Below are 26,260 nucleotides of genomic sequence, written 5' to 3' on the forward strand. Positions count from 1 at the left end.
TATTTTTCCATTGATTTTCTTTAATATATATTTTTATGGATTTCAGAGAGGAAGAGAGAGATGGAAACATCAAGGAGGAGAGAGAATCATTGATTGGCTGCCTCCTGCATGCACCCCCACCGGGGATCGAGCATGCAACCCAGGCATGAGCCTGAAAGGGCGAGGACTACGCCCTCCATCTTACCCTGGGTCCTCCATTTTTGGCAGAGCCATGTGCTTGGCAAGGCTTCTTCCTGGAAGCCCAAGCCTCTGCTAGCCACACCCAGGATTTCTCTGGACTAGCCAATGATAATCAAGGGAAGTGCACGCCATCAATATGACCACATCCTGTGTACCGACTTGTGCCTGGCCAATCAGCAGGACCCACAGTCACCTCTCCACCCCTTACTCCACCCCCCTATAAAACTCCTCGTTCCATCGGGCTAGGCCTCTCTCTGCTACCTGCTGCTGTGTCAGTAAGGAGGGTGGGGGAGCCAGACCTAGGTTTGAAATAAAGGACTCTTTGCTTTTGCATCGGACTTGCTGGCTCCCTGGTGGGCTCTTGGGAATCTTGAAATCTGGGCATAACATGCCCTTGACCAGAATCAAACCTGGGATCCTTCAATCTTCAGGCTGATGCTCTATCCACTGAGAAAAACCAGCCAGGGCATTCCATTGATTTTTAGAGAGAGTGGAAAGGAGGGGAAGAGACAGAGAGAGAAAAACATCAATGTGAGCGAGACACATTAATTGGTTGCCTCCCCCACATGCCCAGACGATGGCCCAGGATCAAGCCTGCATTGGAGGTATGTGCCTTGACCAAATCAGACCAAGGACCCTTCAATCACCAGGCTGATGCTCTATCCCAGTGATGGCGAACCATTTGAGCTCGGTGTGTCAGCATTTTGAAAAACCCTAACTTAACTCTGGTGCCGTGTCACATATAGAAATTTTTTGATATTTGCAAACATAGTAAAACAAAGACTTATGTTTTGATGTTTATTTTATATATTTAAATGCCATTTAACAAAGAAAAATCAACCAAAAAAATGAATTCGCGTGTCACCTCTGACATGCGTGTCATAGGTTGGCCATCACTGCTCTATCCACTTAGCCAAACCAGCTAGGGCCAAAAACACACTTTAAATAAAATGTTTAGCAAATTACAGTTTAAAACATGAGCTTTATAAAATACTAGTAGCCCATCGTGTGATGTTGACTGCAGTAGACTGCCCGCCGCTTCCGTGAGAGCCTGCGGGAACCACAGTGCGCCGCTGGGAGCCTGTTGGGACCTGTGCCGAATCCATGGGAGGCGGGAGGGAGCCACGCTGCTTCTGTGGGAGGTGGGCCCGCTGTCTCCCCTCTGGGCCTGCACTTGGCCACGAAGGCTGCGGGCCAGCCCCCTGTACCTATCCTTGTCTGCTCAGGCTCTGGGGGCCTGCCCGAGCTGGGGCGTGGCGGCTCGCTGGCCCCCTCTCTCTGTCTCTGTCTCAGTCCTCTCCTGCGTGCACAACCTTCTCCTGTCTGGTCGTGATCCTTTACGACGGCCTGGCCTAATTTGCATCTTCTCTCTCTCTCTCTCTCTCTCTCTCTCTCTCTCTCTCTCTCTATATATATATATATATACATATATATATAGATATATATATATCTATATATATATATATATGTATATATATATATAGATGATGTAATGATATTAGTATTCATTTTTTCTTCCACTTTTATGTGTCGGGGAACCACTGCCCATACAATAATTAATTGACTGAATATTGTATTAAAATGTATGAAATAAAACAAAGTACTTTATCAAAGAGAATATGAAAGTTTACTATAAAGTTACTTTTTTCAAGGACAATCTGTATGTACTATATATGTATTATTTTTCCACAAAACCTTAATGAATCAGAAAAGACACTGCATCTGTTCTTATTTTTTTTAAGGTTTAAATAACAGGTGTCCAAGAAATTGATGCTTTTAGGGGTCATTTTCATACTATATTGGGTAAAACATTCAAGCTCTGAAAAAATAAATTTAGAGGAGCAAAGGATTATTAGGAAGAGTAAACCTGATTTAGAAGTGCTTTGTCCAGCAGCTTACATGCAGTGAGATATTAATAGTTATTTTTTAAAAATTTGAAATTTAATGATTTCTATGACAGCTTCTTTTTTCCTAATAATAATAAACATTTATATTTGTGTTTTGCAGGGTATATTTTTATTTATTCAGAGGAATGATATTTATTTACATTAAAATTACCTTCTACTAAGTGTCATAAAATAAATATATAAACTTGGCATGAACAGAAATTAGTGCTCTAGTTTAGTTAAAAACAAAGGCAATTCTTTGAAACTTATTTTTTAAAAAGTCATTGCCAAGTATAGGGAAAAAGGCAGTTAGTTGATGACTACAACAGCTATCTAATTCAAAATACCAATTTGTGTGCAAATATATAATTTTGATGTTATGATATTAAATGAGGAGATTTAAAACTCATCAGCCATAATAGAATCATTAACCATTAAGGGGTTACATCAACATTGTTTTGTAGTTTTTAAGCTGATTATTTGGCTGGCCAGGTGGAGATTTTGCAATAATTGTGTTGGAATATCTCCACTTGATGGGTTATTTTCCCGCTGATTCTGTTAGAAAATGTTATTTCCTAACTAGCATGTCAATCTTACCACTGATCATGTTTTCGTTTTAGAATCCTCAAATAGCTCTCTCTTTATTCTGATTGGTTTTCATAGTTGAGTTCAGTGAATGATAAAAGGTGCTATCTCTTTATCTTATCTGCATCTGGAACCCCGGTTTTACATTTTAAATAGTTATAGGATTACCTATCTACACTAATAAAAGACAAAGATGCTAATTGACCTCCTTCACTATGCCCAAGCCACGCCCACCAGCCAATCAGAGTGACTATATGCAAACTAACCCAACCAAGATGGTGGCTGGCATCCACAGAGCTGGAGCAAGCAGGTGTCTTGGTTGCCCCAGTGATGGAGGAAGCCAAGCTTCCCACCTGCCCTGACTGGCTGCGGCCTACCCAAAAGGCAACAAAGTTTCAATTATAGAAGCTAAATAAATCCCAGATACCTGCTTCCAGCCAGCCTCCACTGAGAGCTTGGGTGGCTGGGGGCTGTGGCCATCCTGCAAACAGCCATCAGACCTTCACTCAGACTGGCCAGGCACCCCAGAAGGACCGCCCAACCTAAAGGGGGTGTGGACAGCCTGCAAATAGCCATCAGCCCCTCACCTAGACTGGCCAGGCATCCCAGTGGGGACCCCCACCCTGAAGGGGGTGTGACCAGTCTGAAAATGGCCCTCAGCCCCTCACCCAGGCTGGCCAGGCACCCCAGCGGAACCCCCACCCTGATCCAAACACCCTTCAGGGCAAACCAGCCAGCCCCACCCATGCACCAGGCCTCTATCCTATATAATAAAAGAATAATATGCAAATTTACCCTAACAGCAGAGTGAATGGGAATCACTGGTCACTATGACACACACTGACCACCAGGGGCAGACACTCAATGCAGGAGCTGCCCCCTGGTGGTCAGTGTGCTCCCACAGCAGGAGCTCTGCTCGGCCACAAGCCAGGCTGATGGCTGCCAGTACAGTGGTGGTGGTGGGAGCCTCTCCCTTCTCCCTAGAAGCACTAAGGATGTCCAGCTGCAGCTTAGGCCTGCTCCCTGCTGGCAAGTGGACATCCCCCGAGGGCTCCTGGGCTGCCAGAGGGATATCTTATTGCCAGCTTAGGCCCAATCCCCTGGGGAATGGGCCTACGCCAGCAGGTGGTAATTCCCCAAGGTGTCCAAGACTGCGAGAGGGTACAGGTCAGGCTGACGGACCCTCCCGATTGCACAAATTTTTGTGCACCGGGCCTCTAGTCTATATATATATATATATATATATATATATATATATATGAAAGCCTAAACGACTGGCCAACTGGCCGACTGGACAGTAGCTATGATGTGCACTGACCACCAATGGGCAGACACTCAACACAGGTGCTGCCAAGCTGTGGTGATTTGGCAGCTGTGGTTCTTGGGTGACACACCCAGAACCAGAGAGGAGGGAGCCTGATTCCAGGGTGCATCACCTGAGAACCACCCTATCTAAATCTAGGAGCCCTTGGAGGATGTTGGAGAGCTGGTTCCGGCCTGATCCCCACAGGCCAGGCCAAGGTACCCCACTGGTGCATGAATGGGCCTCTAGTCTTTTTATAACTGATTAAGCACTCCATGTTTTGTATATAGGAATATAACATCATCCCATATTGCAATGTTGTGTTTCATAGTTATTATTCTCTAACAAAGTAGTATAACTGGATCCATAGAGCTGGAATCTTAAACCATTGAATTTTCTTCTAATTGAATAAGAATCTTTTAATTTACAATTCTTAATATATTTTCTTTTATGTCCTTGGAGGAAGTAGTTAAAATAGATGAACTATAATCTATTTATTCACTCCAAAGTGTCTAGGGAAATAAAATCAGAAAGTATAATACCTGCTCTAATCTTTCTGTCAACTGGACTCCCAAGGAAATCACTTGATATGTGCCAGGAGAAAGATATTCTGCCTCTAAAATGCTCCTAGTATAAATGATCCTGGCTAAAGGATGCTATCTAGTATCTAAGACCTATGATCTATGGTTCAATGAGGCATGAATCCCTGGGGAACATCACAGTGTAAAATTGAGATGTTTTATTGAGGAAATGTTTCCCATTATGTGAGGAACCCCACAAACCTCACTTAGAGGCCTCATCTAATCTGGGCCAGATAAGGTGAAAGAAGTACCTGGGGAGCCCCTTGATGTTCTTGACTTCCCTATTCCTTGTCGGAGTGTCTTGATTATGCTATTCTTTCATTTATTTAGTAAAACTAGACTCTGGTTAAGATCTATGACTTGTATGAGTCTGAACTGATGATCATATCCTATGTGATAGCACATGTTACAATATTTAAAATGTTTTCTGGTCATTTTTACTTATCGCTATTTATTATATGCCTCCTCATTTTTTTTTAATGTTTTTATTTAAATTTTTTTCCTGGAATAGTTCCTTGAGAGATTACTTTTCCCTTCATGAAGGGAGCATCACCTTATAAGTGCTTCCTTCTTCTTAGATGGTACATTCCTGAAATTCATTTGGAGCAAAAGGTATATAAACTTTAAAAGTGTGTTTCTTACTCTAACTGCTCCCATAATTGAAGGGTGATGAGGAAAAGGAAAAAAAATTACAGTGAAAAGTTCACATATTTAAACAAAACTACATAGGTATAATTCCCATCAAATGGTATTGATAATGTAGTTCCTTTCCTAAATTTTATTAAAACATATAGAACCTACCTCACAAGTCTTCTTTTTTGCTTATGAACATAGTATATTTATGGTAAAAATGAGAAACAATGTTTAATCTTGGGTTTATACATATTTAAAAAGCCTCATAATTTTGAAAAAATCTTATGTAATTAGAGAAAAATACAAATGAAAGACACAACATATAAAAATAAAATCCTTTAAGATTTTGACTAGAACTTTCAATTATTTCCCTTAGCATTCATGTGAATATATTTTATGGCATGTTCTTTAGTGTTCAAATTAAGTTTTAAAAGTTCTTTTTAAGGACAAAGAGAGGGAGCGATTACAAGAACCCAGGCATAATTGCTGATACAGTGGCAGTCTCTTGTATAGGAGAGGTAGCCAGAGGTAGAGGCATGGGACCACTGCCTACCTGAGGCCCCAGGGAACACATTGTGAAAATAAATACCCCACTCCTCTCCTTCTCCAACTTTGCATAGGCTTTACTAAGTAGGAGGGGTTAGCAGGCCAAATAGTTGAATTGAAGCAAACCATGAAGGTCAGACTACTGATTCACATAAGAGAATAGGGAAAGTTGGGGAGGCATAACTAGCACTTTGCCTAATTAACACATAAAAGTCTTTCCATTCTCAACTTAAAAACAGGCTCTGTTTTGCATGGGTGAGAATGCCAGAGCATATTGGCTTAACTCTCAATGTGCCTTGTGGTAGGATTTTGGTGCTGTCTGCATGAGAGTTTTGATTTTGAACAACTTCTCATCTGAGTCTGCTTCCTCTTCTCCCCCAAACAGAGTCTTTTATGTTTAAGAGGTGATAAATATAATTTCATTTTTTTCAGATTTTCTCTGTATTCTATCTCAATAATGGACTCTATCACCTTGTCTGGACAAGGCTGTGTACAGGCAGAAATGAGAGATGGCTTAGCTAGGGTCCCAGCCACTAACATGTTCTGCGGCACCAACTTCAAGAACCAATCTTTTGCCATCTGCTTATTTTCCATTTTCTTAATGCTGAATAAGTTTATTAAGATTATTTTCCTCTATTTAACAGATATATTTAATACTTTTTCCCATTCAACTCCTTGCTTGCACTCCATCTGTACATTTCCCTTTGCATACATTATGTCAAGAAATCAAACTCCCTAAACAATTCAGAAAGTACAGGCTAGCATTGCGAAATTAGCTAGAAAAGGCACGTTTGTGGAGGGGTGTGTACTTTCCCACACTTCTAAAGCATTTTAACATTTGAGTATCCAAGCATGTAGCCAGCATCCCCATTATTTCACTTTATGATGTTTAAAAACTAAATTAAATTATTTCTGAGCCAAAAAAAGAGATATAGTTAAAATGTTAGTAGCATATTGACATTAGCATTTTAATTTAATGATTTTAGAAAACATGATTTATTAAGGAATTGGGTGAAATTGTAAACATGGATTTCTTAAATGAACTGGAACCCAAGAAAAAATTAAATGCACTGAAAGATTAAATATGGAGTAAATATATTTTTAAAATTATATATGTGTATAATATATATATTTATTTAATATATAGGCAAACATACTTCACAATTATTTTAAATGTTATCAAGTATTTATGTGCATGAAATAATAAAACTAAAAATAATAGCAATAAAAATGTTAAAATCAATAACAATTCATAAATATAAATTTATGGGGTTTAAAATATATCCAGATATAAAAGATAGGAAAACAAGAGCATCAATTGCATGCAGGAGATAAACAAAATTTTACTTTTTGTATTATAACATACATTATAGTATCATTATTGATTAGACAATGATAAATTAAAGATGCATATCTTATTTTAGAGAACAACCACTAAAATGGTTGGAATGGTATATCTAGAAAGTCAATTAAGATGAAAATGAAATAAAAATTAAGGTGAATAAAAAGTTTTAAAGATGAGAAAAATAAGAAACAAATATCTAGAGCTGATAGACAAAAATATATTTACATGAAATAAAAACATACTAAATTCTACAATTAAAAAACAGGCCCTGGCCATTTTGGCTCAATTGGTTGGCTATTATCCAGTGTACCAAAGAGTTGCTGGCTCTTTTTTTTTTTTTAATTTATATTTGTTGTTGACATCACAGATGTCCCCTTTTTCCCTATTGACCTCTTCCACCCTGCACTCACCCCCTAGGCCTACCTCACTCTTGTCTGTGTTCATGGGTTATGTATATATGCATATAAATTCCATGGTTAATCTCTTCCTTCCTCCCATGCCCATGCTCTATGTCCCTGGATCTATTTTGTTCATAAGTTTATTTTGTTCATTAGATTCCACATATGATTGACAGATTATTTAAAAACAAACAATGAAAGCGCTAGCCAATTTTGCTCAGTGGTTAGAGCGTCGGCCCATGGACCTAAGGGTTGTGGGTTTGATTCCTGGTCAAGGGCATGTACTGAGGTTGCAGGCTGGATACCCACCAGGGTCAGGGCACATGCAGGAGGCAACCAATTGATATGTCTCTCTCACATTGGTGTTTCTCTCTCTCCCTCATTCACACCTTTTTTATCATCAGAAAAGTAGTCTGGGTTTGTATGCCAATAAATTTGAACACAGTTGAAAAGGGCAAAAACTTTGACAAACAAAATTTATCAAAACAGACAGAAGAACCATGATTCTGAACTCCCCAAACAAATTTATAAGAAAGGCAAATTACTAAATAGTATATTTGATTAATTTTGACACACATTGCCTAACAAAGTTTTAGACAAGATCAGGTGCGTTCAGGATGGTATAGAGGTCAAATATGTGATGAGGGAAGATGATTTGACTTTGAGTTTGATGCACATAATACAATATACAGATCATGTATCATAGAAATATACACTTGAAACTTATATAATCTTATTAACCAATGTCACCTCAATAAATTTAATTTAAAAAGACTGTAGAAGCCATGGTAAAAAGAAAAGTTTTAGAGGTGAAGCATACCATTTTTTATAAAGGGAAATAATTTGTACCATTGAGTTTTATTGTAGGGATGCAAAGTTGGGGAGCATCTGAAAAGCAATCAATGTAAGTAACTATATTAAAGAAACTCAATTTTCTCAATAGCTGCAGAATGCACTTCCCAAAATTGAACACTATTCATGATAAAAAAATTTTAAAAAAAGCTGTGCAAACGAAGATCGGAAGGAAATACTCTCAATCTGATAAAGGATATCCATGAAAACGTCACGTGATTTCCCTAATAGTGTTTAATTTTAATATGTAGAATGTTCTTCTTTAGAAATATTTTCCCTCTAGTTATAAGTTTAAATCCAATTTAATTTATTTCTGTGTTTTAGTTTAGACTTTAAGACACTAACCATGGTTTCATCTTACTTATACTTAACATCATTAAAATGAGTATGCCCTGGCCAGTTTGGCTCAGTTGGTTGGAGCATCGTCCTGTACACCAAAAGGTTGCAGGTTCAAACCCTGGTCAGGGCACATGACCAGGTTAGAAGGTCGATCCCTGATTGGGGTGCATTGGGAGGCAACCGATTGAGGTTTCTCTCACATTGATGTTTCTCTTTCTCTGTCTCTCCCTCTCCCTTCTTCTCTCTCTAAAATCAATAGAAACATATCCCCAGGCGAGGATTAAAAAAACAAGAAGTATGAAAAAGGCTCTTGTTCACATTCTGTTAGGCAATGTGGCATATGGTAGTTTTGGAAATAAAAGGAAATAGATATCCATTAGTAATACATGTTGCCCTTTGGGAGCCTGCTATGGAAATAGTCTAGTCATAAATACCTATTTTATCTTTATAAATGCTAGTTGCAAAAAATCATATAAAATTAAATTCTATGTTCAGTAAACCAATATGCCTGTCTTCCTTACACATTTTAAAACACATTTCCAGTGTGTTTATCTTCTCTAAAAGCCACTCAACTGAAGTGATTAAACACATCATCGCCATTGCCATCCAGATCATTTGCTTGTGCTACAGGCTTTGTAGGTTCATTACCAAACAATTGTTGTGCCTATTAGATGGATCTTTTCCATAGTGCTCTAGTCCTTTCTAAATACCCATATGGGAATCATGTTGTTACCACATTAGTGTAAGATTCTCATTAAATTATGTGGTTTGCTAGTAGTTTACTAAATTAATATCTGTATGTAATCTGGATGATCGTTCAGTAAATCAGGAAAGTATCAGGAATAGAATATTATTTCTAATATTTAATTATCATCCAAAACTCCAATGGCTTGGTCAGCATTATATATACTTGCTGTAATAGCTAAAGGCATAAAATTTCAAATTAGCTCTTATTGTGAAGGCACTTAACTAATATATATTCATTTTGCAAATATTTTTAGAATCCTTAGTCTGAAATATTATATTTTTAGGATTTTAATTTTGGTGCTAAGTCTGAGGAGAAGGGAAACATTTTCAGACTCATGAGTAATTCAGTTTTTTGCTATTTGTTTTAAAATGTTTGATATAAAAACAGTTCATTCATCTAATTGTAAGCATTTACAAATAACTTTTTAACATATTTTTGAGGCATGATTTTGATAAACTATGTCATTTTTCTTCTTGGAATTCTATTTTAGTCATCATGATAAATAATTTTATATTCATCTATCAAATCTGGACTTAGGAAATGAAAATTAGTTCAACGCAACTGTAGATTGAAAAATGAGAACACAGAGTTATTGTATCAGGAACAGTTTCATTTCCTTCACCAGTAGTTTTCAAAGAGGAAATAAGAATAGATTAGTTGTTCCAAAGATGGAGTAAAAAGCTCATAAAGCAGATATAAAGCTCAAAGAAGACTTGAACAAAAGTGGTTGAAAGGCGCCACAGCCTAAAAATAAAACCCCGAGAAAATCACGTTCAGTTATATGGAATGGCTCTCGACCACTTCCTAACGACTATGCTCCATATGCATTGCCCAAATTCCATCTGCATTGCTGCATTCCATCTTGATGAATTGGAGAGTTATGAAAAAATTTATAAAATTAACAACTTCCAGCTTTCCAGCGAGAATATATTGACTCATTGCTAGGTTTTAAGCTTATAGTATTGTTATTATTTAATTCATATAGTAAATCATTGGGGGGAAAAAACCCCTTCAGCTTCATAATCCATTGTCAGAGAAGAAACAAGCATTGCATAATAAAAGTAAAATGTTCCTTTGTCATTTTCCTCTTTTAAGCTTTGAATTAAGTTATTATAAGTCTTATTTAAATTATAAAAAGGTAAAACATCTACAGAACCAAATGAACAGCAAAATTGAAACAGAATCATAGATACAGAGAACAGACTGATTATTGACAGAGGAGAAGATGTTGGGGGACATTGGTAGCTATAGAATAGTCACAGAGATGTAAATTACAGCATAAGACATACAGTCAATAATATTGTAATAACCATATATGGGGCCAGGTGGGCTCTTGAAATATCGGGGGGACTATTCTGTAAAGAACATGATCGTCTGATCATTATACTGCACATTTGAAACTGATACAGAATAATATTGAATGTAAACTATAATTAAAAAAATAAGAACAATAAAGGACTTTGCAAAACAAAATCTTTTCTTTGTAATTAAATTTTTATTTTTCTAATTACTGATTCACACACAACTTTGATCATCCCGTGTAATTATTTTATTTTTATATCTGAAAATGAGGGCCTGAATTTTGGGTGCTTAGATTTTCTACAACTATAAAATAATTTCTAACAATGGCAATGACAAATTGAAGTTAAATACTATTAGAAAAATCACCAGTGACTGAACCAAACTTGGATTATGTCATATGGAATACACTTACCACCTTTTAAAATATTTAAATAAATGTATACTTAACAATGTATTCTGGTTTAATGAAAGAGCAAGAGGTGACTGAATTGGAGCATCTTGAAATAGGTAATCAATAATGAAAATCAACAAAAATGAACAGAATTATTATTTTTACTTCAGTATTATTTGTGTCTTAAACCCTATGGTTATTTAAATAAAAACACATGATCCTAATGTGAGTTACCTTATCCATTGATTGACATTTAGTAAAAAAAAAAAAAAAAAAAAAAAAAATGGGGAAAGCAACAGTCAGCTTTCCTCCAGAATGAAGCAACAATGGTGCTCATGTCAACTGGCTATTGAGTAAGAAGTTAGGAAAAGAACTCAGCATCTTGTTGAAATACAGTATTCTAGGCTGGCTATATCTTCAGGTAATTAGATATAACAAATAATTATTGTCAAAGAAAATTTGAGCAGCAGATAATTACTTTTTAAATATTATATTTATAGCTAATACCTCGGTATAAATCTAACAAAGGATATACAGGATGTATATAAAAAAAGCAATAATACACTGATTAAAAATAAAAGAACAAAATAAATGAAGAGTTACCATATTTATGAATACATGACTCGGTACAGTTAAGCTATTAATTCTTCTCAATTTGATCTATAGATCCAATGCAATATCACTCAAAATCTCAGCAGGCTATTTTATAGATATTGATAAACTGATCATAAAATTTATATGGAAAGGAAAAAGATTTAGTATAGCCAAAGAATTGCTAAAGAAGAAAAACAAAGTTACTGGATTCATACTACTGTGTTTCAAGGTTTAATACAAAGCTAAAACAATCAACATACCATTATGGAGGAAATAAGAGATTCAAAGATAAATGAAACAGAATGGAGAACCCAAAAATAGAACAGTAAAAATGTGTTTGTTTGTTTTTTGTTGTTTTTCTCAGAAGCAAAAAGAAAATTCAATAGATAAATGAAAGTCTTCAATAAATTATTATGGAACACTTGGTCATCCATATGCAAAATTAAAATTAAGGTGCTTTAAACCTTACCTAAAAATTATCAATATGGAGCATAATCTTAAAATTCAAAACTAAAAATTTTAAAAGAAAACATAAGATAAAGTTTATGTGACCTTGGTTTTAGGGATCAGTTTATAGATATAATAACAAAAGCACAATAACAAAAAACAAATTGGGTTTTATTAAAATTAAAATTATTTGCTCTGTAAAAAACACTGTTAAGACAATGAAAAGACAAGTCACTACTGGGAGAAATATTTGAAATTTATGCACCAGACTTGTATTCAAAATAGACAATGAACTATTAAACACCACTTTAAAAATTAATAATACATAAAGGACCCATATAAACCCTATAGCAAAGGAGATGTATGGGTATTAAATAAGCATATGAAAATATGCTCCACATCATTTTGCTTAAGGGAACTGAAAATTCAAGTAATGAGTTATTAATAAACACCTACTAGAATGGCAAAAATAAAAACACTTCACACTATCAATTGCTGGTGAGGATGTAAAGTAACAGGAAAACATACCTACCATAAGGTACAGCGACTGTTATTCTCCATGTTTACCCAACAGATTTTAAAACATATGTCCACACAAAAAGCTTGCCAGTGAATCTTTATAGCAGCCACAGTCTTAAGCACCAAAAACTGGAAGCAATTGAAATGGCCATTTAGGCCAATCCATAAGTGGATAGGCAAGTAAGTTGTGGAACATTAAAACAATGAAATACTATTCAGCAATAAAAATGAAATAGCTGTCAAGCCACACAAAATTATCATTGTCTTGTTGGGGTTAAGTAAAGAAGTCAGTCTGAAAAGGCTACATGCTGTATGAATGTATTATATATTTCTAGAGAATGCAAAACTATTGAATCTGTCAATAGAGTAGTGATTTACAGCTAGTTTGCAAGTTGGACAGGTAAAGCACAGATGATACTTTTGGGGTGGTGAAACTCTTTTGTATGATACTGGATGACAGATACTAGATACTACACATTTGTCAAAAGTCAGAGAACTTCACAGCACAGAGTTGAATTGTATTGTCTGCAAATTTTAAGACGTCATCTAGGGAGTAGGGAGATTCCAGAACCGAACATGCATTGAGACAAATGAATCATGCTGCATTACAAAAGTTTGATATGACCTCATGTGAGAAGATAGGCTGAAATGGTGCTGACCTAAGTGACTTTGGAAATGAGTGGAGAGAACATTAGATGATCCCAGAGAATATTTTAGTACCAACAAGTAAGGAAGTGCTACAAAATAAAAGCACAATTATGACCTTATGTCAAGGGATATGGGTGCCACCTGAAAGTGTTATGGATAACCAAAGCTGGAACAATTTGAGCAACACAATAAATAATGTAGTACTAAATTATAACCCAAAGTATAAAAACTATCCTTGAGCCTACATTGATGAAACAAATGATCAAATAAGTGAAGAAAGGAGATAAATAAATAACCTTAGCAGAAGAATTCAAAATAATTTATGTAGGTACACCTCCCTCGAAGAGTCGGAGCATAACTCTTACTCTTTATGTGGGAGCTATTCGTAGTGACTTCCTTCCAAAGAATACAGTATGAAAGGGGGGGAGGGAAAGAATCACTTTACAGTGGAGAAATCTGAGAAACATTTCCTCAGTCAGGTGACTAAGTTTAGCATCAACAGTGCTAAATCATTTTGATAGCATGTACACTTGATATGATGTGATAAGAATGGAACCTTACCTCTGCGGTCTTCCTTCCAATAACCTTTAACTCCAGCCTAACCAAGAGAACATCAGAAAAAAATATCCCAGTAAGGGTTATTCTACAAAGTATCTTACGTGTATTCCTCAAAACTGTTAAGGCCATTCATCAAAATCAGAGAAAGCCTAAGAAATGTTCACAGTGTGGAGGAACCTACCAGACATGACGACTAAATGTAATGTGCTCTCCTGGATAGGATCTTGAAGCAGAATTAAGACAGGTAAAAGCTAAGGAAATATATAGACCTTACTAAAAATCTAGTAATATTGGTTGATTTGTTGTGCCAAATATACTATACCAAAGTAGGATGTATTAATTAAACAAGGAGGTCATTAGACTGAGGTGGCTCTAATGTCCTGGTGGCCACATGAGCAAATCAAAATCTACACCTGCAAATGCCTCATGGTTACAAAATCGAAACCTAAGGACAGCCAATCAAAAAAGGCCATCTAGGCTTTAAGCTATAGCCAGCCAATCATAATTTTCTTACTTTGCTTCTGTCTATTCTATGTAAATGTCTCTCACAAGTCCTGTTGTTGGAACTCTCTTAATCACTTCCAGTTTGACTCCCTGATTCAAGTAAATTGTGTTCATATAAACTCTTAAAAGTTTTAACACACCTCAGTTAAAATTTCCAAAGGTATAGAAGAAACAGTGGTCAGGCTATATGGGAACTCTCTGGACTATCTTCACAACTCTTCTGGAAAGCACTTCTAAACTTAGATTTATTTTTTAAAATGGGTTTTTTAGACTCCTTAGTGAAAAAATGAATATTGCATACTAAATGGTCTTTTACAGGATGGATTAAATGAAATTCGCATAAGATGCATTTTATTTGTGAGATAATAAATGAAACCGTTTTAAACTGCTACATTTAGCACAGCCACTATGGCTCAGTGGTTGAGCGTCAAACTATGAACCTGGAGATCCTGGTCAGGGCACAGCCTGGATTGCAGGCTCTATCCCCAGTGGGGGATGGGCAGCAGGCAGCCGATGAATGATTCTCTCTCATCATTGATGTCTCTATCTCTCTTTCCCTTCTTGTTCTCTCTAAAATCAATAAAAAACATATTTTTAAAGAAATGTTAAACTGCTACACTTAAATTTGTTATATTATAATAAAAACTTCTAATATTATTCAAGTTATGTCTTATTAAGGTAGTCTTTCACTAGGATTTATAAGCACTATGATTTTCTTATTAAATATATTCTTAATTATTTAAGGCATTTGCATATAACCTTTTAAAATTTCAATAGCTATGTTACCAATTACTGAATATTAGAACTGAGGTGGCAGTGGGATGCTGGGAGAGTGGGTCATCCACATATCTATGATACATTTTCTTTTCAAAACCTGAAGCCTTTGCCCCATCCATTATCCTTTCATTATATAGGTAGAATGAATTATCTTATCACTGAATATTGGAAATAACTGGCATGTGAAACTCAGCTTTCTCCATCCTCATTCCTTTTGGGAGTTTTATACATATACAGATGCATTCTGGTCACCTGACTTTAATAGAGACAGACCCTCTTGCAGAGCCTAATCATTGACATAGGTGTACAAGAAAGTTTATCTAATTTGGGGTGCAGGCCAATTTTTCTGCACATCTAAACTTTATCCTAGTATATCTATGTTTTTAGTAAAATAAACTACACTTTGAATACCATTGTAATGAACTAGTTGTTAATAACAAGAAAGGAGAATAGAGAAGGCCAGAGGTTATGGGCATGTTCCCTGCAAAACACTGGGGGAGGAATCCAACAAAGGAAAGGCAGATGCATACTCAGTAAAGTTAGGGTGACTAGAGAAAGTTCTTGCCTGTCAATCACACCTGGGAACAAAAATGATTGGCCAGAATGGGCATGGCCATTGCAAGGGCAGGACAATTTAGGAATAGATAATCGCAGAAACAAAGACATTCACTCTCTTGTTGCGTTGGACTATTGGCTTATGGGGCTCTTTTTCTCCTACTCTCTTGCATTCACCCCAATGGCCCTTGGCCATGTAGACCCCAAGAGCAGTGGAGGAATGGACTGCAGTGGAAAAATGCAGGCTAAGCTAGCCCAATGCTGAACTGCACATCTCACAGTCAGTGTCCAGCTCAAACATGGGAGAGAAACACTGGACACTGATGTTGATTTTAGCTCTACTGAACCCTCAGCTACACTTCTTCCATGACTGGACTAAGGGATATGGGATTTTAGAAATGAGGGGGTATAATTCCATGAAAATAATGCTTTCTACTATACCTCATTCTCCCATGGGGGCCTCAGGAAATGCCTCTTCCAGAGGTACCCTAGGAAGCCCACTCACATGAGCACTCCTTTGTCAATCTCAACTGATTCTAATCCAAGGCAGGGGGCATAGACATAGTATTAATTGTGACTTTCCCAAGCTCCCATTGGACTCTAGAGAAAAACATGGACTTGTGTTTGTTTATTTTATAAACTAGTGACCCAGTCCACAAAATTCATGCACAAGAGGCGGGGTGGGGGGTCCCTTAGCCCAGCCTGCACCCTCTTGCAGTCCAGGAGCTCTTAGGGGATGTCCAACTGATGGCCTAGGGGAGTGGACCTAAGCAGGCAGTTGAACATCCTGCCAGTCATTTCACTGTTCAGTCGATTTGCATATTAGGCTTTTATTCTGTAGGATATATTTTATTTTAGTTAGCTTGAGCTTTTGAAATTAAGTCCTGATGTTGGGTGACGTATATGTGTTTTGTGGTAGCTGGAAGGCACACTAGACAAGGATCTATGGCTGACTTTGTTCTTCAGGCAGATGCCAGTGCCTTTCCAGACACATGAAGGAGGACTCTCTCCTGTCTAATCTTCATGCCTTCTCTCAGCTCTAGCGTCAGGGAGGAGAAGACAGAAAACTTGTTGAGATTCTTATCCACTCCAGTATGCCAAGAGATCTGGTACCACCAGAGAACAGTTTACCTGTGTTTAATCAATGATTTGTTCTTTTTGAAGATTCTGGTGCTATAACTGTTACATTTTTATTTATAGTGGAGAGGCAAAAAATGTCTGCACTGGCTGACCCTATTAGATTCCAGGAAGCTCTGAGGTCTCACATATTCTAGGTCTAGGACACTGACCTTCTGGGGTCAAAGCTATTTTCTTGGAAGGTGTAAATGATCTAGAGTTTAAGAGAGGATAAGAAAGACTTGAGCTGCTACCTTCACAGGATCCTTTCTCACTCCCTCTACATTTCATCTATTTTACTTTTTAAAAATATATTTTTATTGATTTCAAAGAGGAAGGGAGAGTGAAAGAGAGAAACATCGATGATGAGAGGGAATCATTGATCAGCTGCCTCCTGCATGCCCCCTTATGGGGATCGAGTGCACAGCCAAGGCATGTGCCCTGACTGGGAATCAAACTGATGACCTCTTGGTTCATGGGTCAATGATCAACCACCAAGCCACACTGACCAGGCTGGTTTTTAAATTCTTAAAAAATAATTATTTTCCATTTCACAATGTTTGTAAGTCACTTCAAAGGTATTACAAAAGGAATGAATAGATCTGGAAGAAAAAAAGTACAGTTGAATTGGGAATTGAGAAGCCTTCATTGAAAAGATGGGATTTAATATGGGATTTCTGAAGGATATGTAGGATATTTGAAAAACATAATAGGACTAGAAAAGGAAACCCAAGAAGACAAGAGGTGACACACCTCAAGGGGGCTGTTTACATAATAGTGAAGATATAGATTGAACAACACAACTGAGTTTGTAGAATAAACTAGAGAATGTAGGGAATTAAGGTAATTTCTATGAATTAGAGTGGCAGGATTGAGAACTGCCATTGCCAGGTGAGAAATCAAGCCTCGACCCCATGAGATCTACTCTTGTCTTTTCAACCTGTTCAGAGATTCTGTATATCCTGCAAAACACAGGTGGTTATAAGATATAATTAAAGTTTTAAAGGACAAATAGCACTTATCCATCATTATGTATCATTTAGTAACCATTTATCACTGAATAAATGCTGAATAATCTCTCATAGGCCCCTTGTTATTTTGATGTAAATTAAGCTCATGTTGCTCCAAAAGGATCCTCTTATTAAGCGATGAAATAGCACTTCAATAAAAACCTTGGGGTATAGTAGCAGAAGGGGAAATACATCTTAGTAAGCTAACTAATGGTCTCTATGGATAAGTGTATATTAGACAATATGCATTTCTAAATAGAGGAACTGATTTGCCCTTATCCTATATAATAAAAGGATAATATGCAAATTGACCTAAAGGTGGAACAACTGGTTGCTATGATACACACTGACCACCAGAGGGCAAATGCTCAATGCAGGAGCTGCCCCCTGGTGGTCAGTGCGCTCCCACAGTGGGAGCGCTGCTCAGCCAGAAGCTGGGCTCACAGCTGGAGAGCGCAGCAGCAGTGGTGGGAGCCTCTCCCACCTCCATGGAGGTGCTAAGGATGTCCAGCTACGGGGAGTGGGCCTGAGCCATCAGTCGGACATCCCCTGAGGGCTCCCAGACAGTGAGAGGGTGCAGGACAGGCTGAGGACCCCCCCCCACCACCACCACCAAGTGCATGAATTTCGTGCATTGGGCCTCTAGTATGTAAATAAGAGAGCCTTGGGCTAGAAAGCTGTTTCTAGGAGTTTTATTCTCATAGGAACTTCTACTTTATTTTATGCTTCTCCCAGTTCTAAGTTATAATGGCACAGAATAAATGTTTAGTACTTTGAAGTGCATTATTGTTACCGAAGTACTACCTGGCACAGTGATCTAGGCTGCAGAAAGTGCTTAATGCCCATCCCAACTGACAGTGATAGCCATGCCTCACTGACGCTCTTGCAAAATCTATGAGTAATTCTAACCAGATGGGTGATAGTCACAAATCTCAACAGAGCTTTCAGTTGTTTCCAACTCCCAAGACCTCTAAGATTGTGAAATTTAGCAAAAGGAAGCAGTATGGTAAGCAAAGTTAGAGCATATCCTCATACATAATGAAATATTCAATAAACAGCAAAGGGACATTGTTGAGAGCTGCCGAATTCTTGTTGTGAGCAGCACTGCTACATGACTTCTTTGCAGGAACTAAAAGGACCAATCATTTGCCCATATTTCATGCACAAAAGCCAGCATTTCCCTGAATTTCTTCAAGTGATCACATTTTTAACATAAATTCTATGTGTGAACTGACAGTAAAAAGGGCAAATTAGAAGATCAAGTGGAGATGAGCAACAAAACAGGTGTCTAGAGACTCCTGAAGCCATAGACATTACACATGGATTCCAATTATTACTTGAATACTTACTTCTAACTTCTATATTTCCGATCCAGATGCCACAGAGGACTTGTAGAAACTGTACATCAACAGTTTTAATGTGGACACAGAAATCTTAAATAGGAAGAAATGCTGTATGTTTTGCCTACTTCACTTGGCATAGATAACTCTATTTCTGATCTTAAGAAGCAATCAAAGTTAAACCTAACTAAATAAACAAGTAACCTCTACTGAACTTTGCCATGGGATGATAAGTGCCAGTACTAAAAATACCTTTATATCTAATTAATATTTTTTGACCATAGATTGCACAACATTTATATATTTATAACAATAATATTACATTAATACACTGAAACTAGTCCGAATGTATGAAATAAATGGCATGTTCATATTTTTAGATATTAATGGTCCTATATTCTTTTCTTCAAGAAGAGTCTTCTATATGCATGTGTTAGATCACAAAAAGATTAAAAAGACACAGCTTTTGCCTCAAGGAACACACAGTATAGGAGTTATACAGTCTGAATATTTTCAAGTAGTGTGGACTACTGGTATTTGGATATACTGAGTCATTCTTCTTCTCTGGATATTTGTAATTGTAACCAGTTCTGTAAAAACTGTCATCATTAAAGACAGCTGCTTTCAGATGTGCAACATATCTCTCATTCTTCTCTAACCTGATTAAGCTTACGGCATCTTCTAACAGAACCTCATGACAAACTCTAGCACATGAAAGCCTGAAATTGGTTCAACTTGCAGAGTCAAAACTCCAAACCGTACACATCTGCTTGCTGCCACTATTTCAATTATAAATGCCAGTCACCAAACATTTTTTAAATGTATCTTTATTGTTGAAAGTATTACAGATGTCTCCTTTTTTCCCCACATTGACCCTCTCCGCCCTCCCCCACGCCTACCGCTAAACATTATGATCACTGCAACACTCTACAAAATATTGAAAGTTCATATCACTTTCAGAGTTTGTTTGTAAGTCTGGACATGGGACTGGTTTTGTGCCTCATCCCACCATCAATGCCCCACTCTGGCCCATGCATCATTTGGTAAGGTCCTGAAGAACAGACCCCACGTCTTATTCATTCATTCAGTATTTGAAACATGAGTAGAGCATCGAAAATGGAAGAGTGGCCGGCAAATTGCGGCTCATGAGCCACATGCGGCTCTTTGGCCCCTTGAGTGTGGCTCTTCCACAAAATACCACATGCGGGCACGCACGTACAGTGCTATTGAAGCTTCGTGGCTTATGCGCAGAAGTCGGTATTTTGTGGAAGAGCCACACCAAGGTTCCAAAGAGCCGCATGTGGCTCGCGAGCCGCAGTTTGCTGACCACTGGGATAGACTATAAGATGAGTGAGGCAGATCATATTGTTAGAAATCTGCTTGCAGTGGAAAATGTAAATAGCGTGCATATCTCTTTTCTTATTCTGTACAGGAATTCTAAGGTTGCCTGTTTCATCATTAGGTGATTTGAACATACCTGAATTTATATCATGCCAGAACATAATACTATACACTCATTATAAGAATTTTCTACATATACAATTTTATATATTTCAAGATTACTTATTTAAGGAAGATTTTTATATTTATACTTAACTAATTTTTTATTTTAGTTTCACTTCTATCTTTCCCTAGATTTCCAATTTTTGCAATGTGTGTATATGAAATATGTTAATGTGTGAGGGTTCACGTATAATTCTGTATTTTGAATGCCCCAAATGTATAATGGGTTCTCATAAAATTTATTAGAAATGTAACATATTTATACCTCATTCATCACACAGTTTGGACAATAAGTATAAAATTTCTATATAACAACAAGCTTCCTTTAATGTAAAAATATTATCAAAATATGTAAATTGCTCAAAAACTTTATATATACTCTGTTTACTTACATAATATGTTCTGAATACCATATATATTTTTTTTCTTTTTCCTTTCTTTCATTACCTCTTTGATTCAGACCACAATAATGTGAGTGACAGCTGTTATCCCTTAACTAACCATAAGCATTTCATCACACCAATACCTTACAGTCCCTAAAGGTATCTTTCTATAACACAAAATTGAATACAAAATTTAAGAAAACACAATTAAAATACAATTGTTAACAATATTTAAAAAACAAAAATTACGCACACATAAAACCTAAAACACCTTTATATTTCACACATTGCCCAAAGCATAAAGTCCACATTACTGAGTATGATATAAAAGAGCCATTGCAATCTTACCACAACTTGATTTTCCATTAGTCTCTTAATTGTCCATGTCCCAGCTACATGAAACATCTCCATTTTCTAAATGAATGTTGCTATAAAATGATTTTTGAGTTGCTCAATGAAAAAAAGTGTATTTCCAATATTTCCTACATGCTATTTCCCCTGCTTAGACTGCCCTCCAATGCCAGTTGCTTAAGGGGCTCTACAACTCATTCTTTATGACCCAGTGGTATGTCCAACTTCTGCAAAGTTTCCCTCGACTCCCACCTCTTGCTCTCCAGTGTGCTTCCCTGACTATTTGCATTATGATTTCTTATTTACAAATCTATTTTCATGTGAGGAGGCAACAAATCTTTAGCTGCCAGTTGTATCTTCCATTTTAGTTTTGTAGTTGGACTTGTACTCAGAGAAGAGCCATTTTAAAAAAAAAAAAAATTATTGAATTTGAGGTCCCAGGAGAAAGTGAAATTATTCATGGGTCCATCTCTTGAAGAATACCCAGGTGTGAAGTATGCACATACAATCCAAACTGAGAGAGAATCAAAACAAAGAATGGGTCTCTTATTCCCTTGATAGTGACTTTAGAGAATAAAGGTGTTTGGTGGACAACTTTTGCCTAGGAATTGCTGAAATGCTAATTTCTAATGTGGAGATGAGGCTGGAGCTTGAAAGAAAAAGCATCCAAGTAACTAAGAGATTAAACAAGCACTGTGGGGACCAAAGAGAACCACACTGACAATAAATGGGTTGGTATAGGATCCTCAAACTCTGAGGATGTGTTAAGTTATGGAAAAATGGGGATCTATTTTATAAACGTATTTGTTTTTATCTATATTGTTTACTTTTGAGTAATTCTTTGAGTTCCAGATTTTATCAGTTTAACTACGAGGAACAAAAGGAAGAGTTTTTTGTAACCTAGAACCTCCCAAAGGTGAGATACAATTTAAGGAGACAGAATTGATCAGTATTCTTTCTTACCCTTATATCCTGTTTCAATTCAGGGGGAGTTTGAATTTTATTATTCTTGAAGATTTGGTAATATATTGTGCTAATTCCTCAATAATAGTTCCTCAAAGGTCTATAATACATCAGTTGTGGTTTAATCCTTGTTTGATGGCCCTTTATATATATGTTCTTAATAGAATTGTATTATAAAATACTAGAGGCCTCCTGCACAAAATTCGTGCAGGGGGGAGGGGAGGGCCTCAGCCTAGCCTCCACCCTCTCACAATTTGGAACCACTGACTCCTAACCACTCACCTGCCTGCCTGCCTGATTTCCCTAACTGCTCCCCTGCCAGCCTGATGGCCCTAACTGCTCTCCCGTCCTGGCCTGATCCTCCTGACTGCCTATCTGCTCTCCCCTCCTGGCCTGATCCCCCTAACTGCCTATCTGCTCTTCCCTCCTGGCCTGATTCCCCTAACTGCCTATCTGCTCTCCCCTCCTGGCCTGATGGCCCTAACTGCCTATCTGCTCTCGCCTCCTGGCCTGATCCCCCTAACTGCCTATCTGTTCTGCCCTCCTGGCCTGATCCCCCTAACTGCCTATCTGCTCTGCCCTCCTGGCCTGATCCCCCTAACTGCCTATCTGTTCTGCCTTCCTGGCCTGATCCCCCTAACTGCCTATCTGCTCTGTCCTCCTGGCCTGATCCCCCTAACTGCCTATCTGTTCTGCCTTCCTGGCCTGATCCCCCTAACTGCCTATCTGCTCTCCCCTCCTGGCCTGATCCCCCTAACTGCCTATCTGCTCTCCCCTCCTGGCCTGATCCCCATAACTACCTATCTGCTCTGCCCTCCTGGCCTGATTCCCATAACTGCCTATCTGCTCTCCCATCCTGGCCTAATCCCCCTAACTGCCTATCTGTTCTCCCTTCCTCTCCACACCCTTAGGACCCCTGGCACAGGTGTGCTGAGAGATCTCTGCCGTTGCTCTGCCCCCGTGCTGATTGGTCGTTACATGACAGTGTCCTGGCCAATTTGCATATTCCTCTATTATTAGTATAGATAAATAAATGTATCAATGAATACATTTTTATTCTGTACACCTGATATGCTCTTCTGCAAAAACACTACTCACAAAACCTAAGGTAGGTGGGACCATGAAAGTCCTCACCAACATATGAGTACACAAAAGGCTACTATTTGTTTTAAACTATTAGTTTTCATTTTAACTTTTTTCCTAGATGTTGAATGAATCTCCCTCCTTTTAGCTACTGCCAGAGAAAATTATTGTAAAAGAAATCCCCCCACCTTTTATTCATTGTATTTAGAAACCAGGGAAGCATCTTTTGTAGAGGAATTAAAATTCTTTGAAAGAAACAGATACAAGAATATCAATTTGCTGTTTTACAAAGCATTTATTTTTTCATTATCTCCAATGTAGTCTGATTAGTTGAGATTGACAGGTCAGTGCCAGTTTAGTTAGCAAAGTCCAACTTTAACAATAGAGGTTAGCGTTAAATATTTCATATATGCTTCGTTTAGGGAAATTTGTGTTATTAAAAAGAATACATATTAGCATTGATAGTTGATAGTAAACACTGGTCTGCCATTTATATCCCCTCCTACATTATTTCCATAAGTTGATAAATCCATTTTATCCTCTTTATATAGTTAAGGTAATCAAATCTGTACTTTTTATGAAATACTGTCCACAAATTTCCAGGAAAGAAGGTTCTTATAAATGACTTAAGTTAAAATGTTAAACTAATAAGTGTTGGCTCCAGTTAAATATTAAAGAAATATGCTCAAACTGTGAGTATGGGTAGATCTTAATTTTTGTAGGTGATAGTTGATGCCTGCACCTGTCAGACTGTTAGCTGACCTGATAGTCGGAGTTTGGTTTAATTTGCAGGTGTTATTTCTGATTGTACTGCAACAAAAGCCCCCAACTGCCAGTTTACTTATTGAAGCTGGAAAGGAATGCATCTGAGAAGAGATTTATCACGCATCATTTGAAAAGTATTTGTCTATACTCAGTGGAGTTTTTATATTTCTTTGATAACATTTTTCTTGCTATTGATAATTTGAAATGTTTATGGCAATTTAGCAGATGCACCTTAAGCTGCCATTTTTTTCCAGAATCTGTCAGATGACTGTGTAAATTTCCTGGTAGTAATAGTTAAAGCCTGTTACTATTGTATAATTACTCATATCTTTATAGAAATCTGGGTGGAACAACTTATTCCAGATATATGCCCAGACTTATTCCAGAATTGAATAGTAATTCAACTCCATCTCTGTGTGCCTGTTACGTGGAAAGGAGCATTTGAATTTATAATTTATTATTTAGTTCACTTTCAACTGAGTGTCCACTTATTGGAAAGGGAGCCAAAATAGATTTAGGTGACTAATTATTTTGCTGCTTCATTCAAATGTTAAGAGTGCTTAACAATATCAAACCGAGCAGAGGAATACGTATATTTTTGTTCTTAAGTTTCAGTATTTTTACTCTGGAAACAACCTGGTTAAAGGTTGCACATTTCAAACTGCAGCTCATTTTTATAGTTTCAGTAACCAAAACAGTGTTTTCAAAATACTGCAGCCAGCTGCTGGCTGGCCTATGCCAGCCTAATCTAATAACTTGGATGGGATCCCTTGTCTTCACTCCATGCTTTTTCTTTCATGCAAAAGGTAGTGATTCACTGTTTTGCAATAAGGGATTGCAAAAGCAGTTGATTAACTTTGATGCTCTCTGTTGAAATAGCATTTAGATATGCTTTGTTAAGGATAGTAAAAGTCACTGTTCAAGACAATACCAACTTTATTTCTTAAATTTCTGATCCTCTAGAGCAGATTTCTTGAAAGGCATTAGTTAACTGCTGTTAAACCTGACCTCCAGGGAATTGTTGACAAATACTTCACTTCATTCTTTCATTTCAGGCTTTCTAAGTCTTCCAACAAAACATTTATTGGCTTCCTCCATCTGATTTTTATAGTCATTCATTTTGCTACTCTTAGGAAATTAAAAGAATCTATTCTTTGTCTTATCATTGGTATTGGCACATAACATGCCTGTGTTAATGCAACCAACTTACTAATTTAACAATAGCTTTGTTAGGACTTTACAAATCTGTGGGGAAATCAGTCAGTGTAGTCATATTCATAGTCTACTATCCATACAGAATATGTCAGAGAGAGAAGAAACCATAAACCCCATGTCAATACTGTTAAACTCAGTCACAGTGTTTTTTGAATAGTAAAACTACAGCAGAGCACTTTCTGGAAATGAATTTGGTTTTAATAGCACATGGCTCTAGGGATCTTTTCATTGTCTGATTTAGAATGCCAGCCCAAGTGTGAGATTTAAAAGTTGAAATAGCTTGGTTATTCATGACATTTTACTTTAGTGCTACTAATGTGGATTATTAAAACATTTGTTTTCCCAGTGGGGTTTTCATTCCTGGTGTTTTGATTGTGATAAGAGCGGTAATCCTTTAACTCTCCCCTTGGGTATAACAAAATTCTTCCAAGAAATGAGACTCAATCATAGATTTCCTATAAACAGGGTAACCTTTAACCACTGCAGAGAGAACTGACATTGACATTTCTTGCTTCCGCGTGTCTATTAATTTTATGTTTCACCTATGTCTATGTTAGCACATACCATTTTTTGTTTTATTGGCCGACTCCTCTTCTGTGCTGATTTGTTTTCTATCCTGTGGGCTAAACTGTTCTCTGCATATTGATAAGAGGAGAGCTTTTTCTGATTGATTTCTATTAAAACAAAATAAGCCAGCTTTCCGTTTCAGCAGTGATTAACAACAAAATGAAGCTTACCTATGATGACTGTAATATCAGAGCAAAGGTGCATGCATCCATACACACACATTGCCTTCTGATGCACTCTCCAACAAACTGTTCATTGTTAGGTCATCAATCC

At 37.2% G+C, this 26,260-nt stretch overlaps 1 pseudogene; it reads left to right on the top strand.

The window, feature by feature from the left end:
* The first annotated feature begins 757 nt into the window (after positions 1-757).
* The window catches only part of LOC118665799, a 31,209-nt pseudogene continuing 5,706 nt past the window's right edge, over positions 758-26,260 (top strand).

The sequence above is a fragment of the Myotis myotis genome, unplaced genomic scaffold (genome assembly GCF_014108235.1).
Source record: "Myotis myotis isolate mMyoMyo1 unplaced genomic scaffold, mMyoMyo1.p scaffold_m19_p_11, whole genome shotgun sequence".
NCBI classification, from domain to species: Eukaryota; Metazoa; Chordata; class Mammalia; order Chiroptera; family Vespertilionidae; genus Myotis; species Myotis myotis.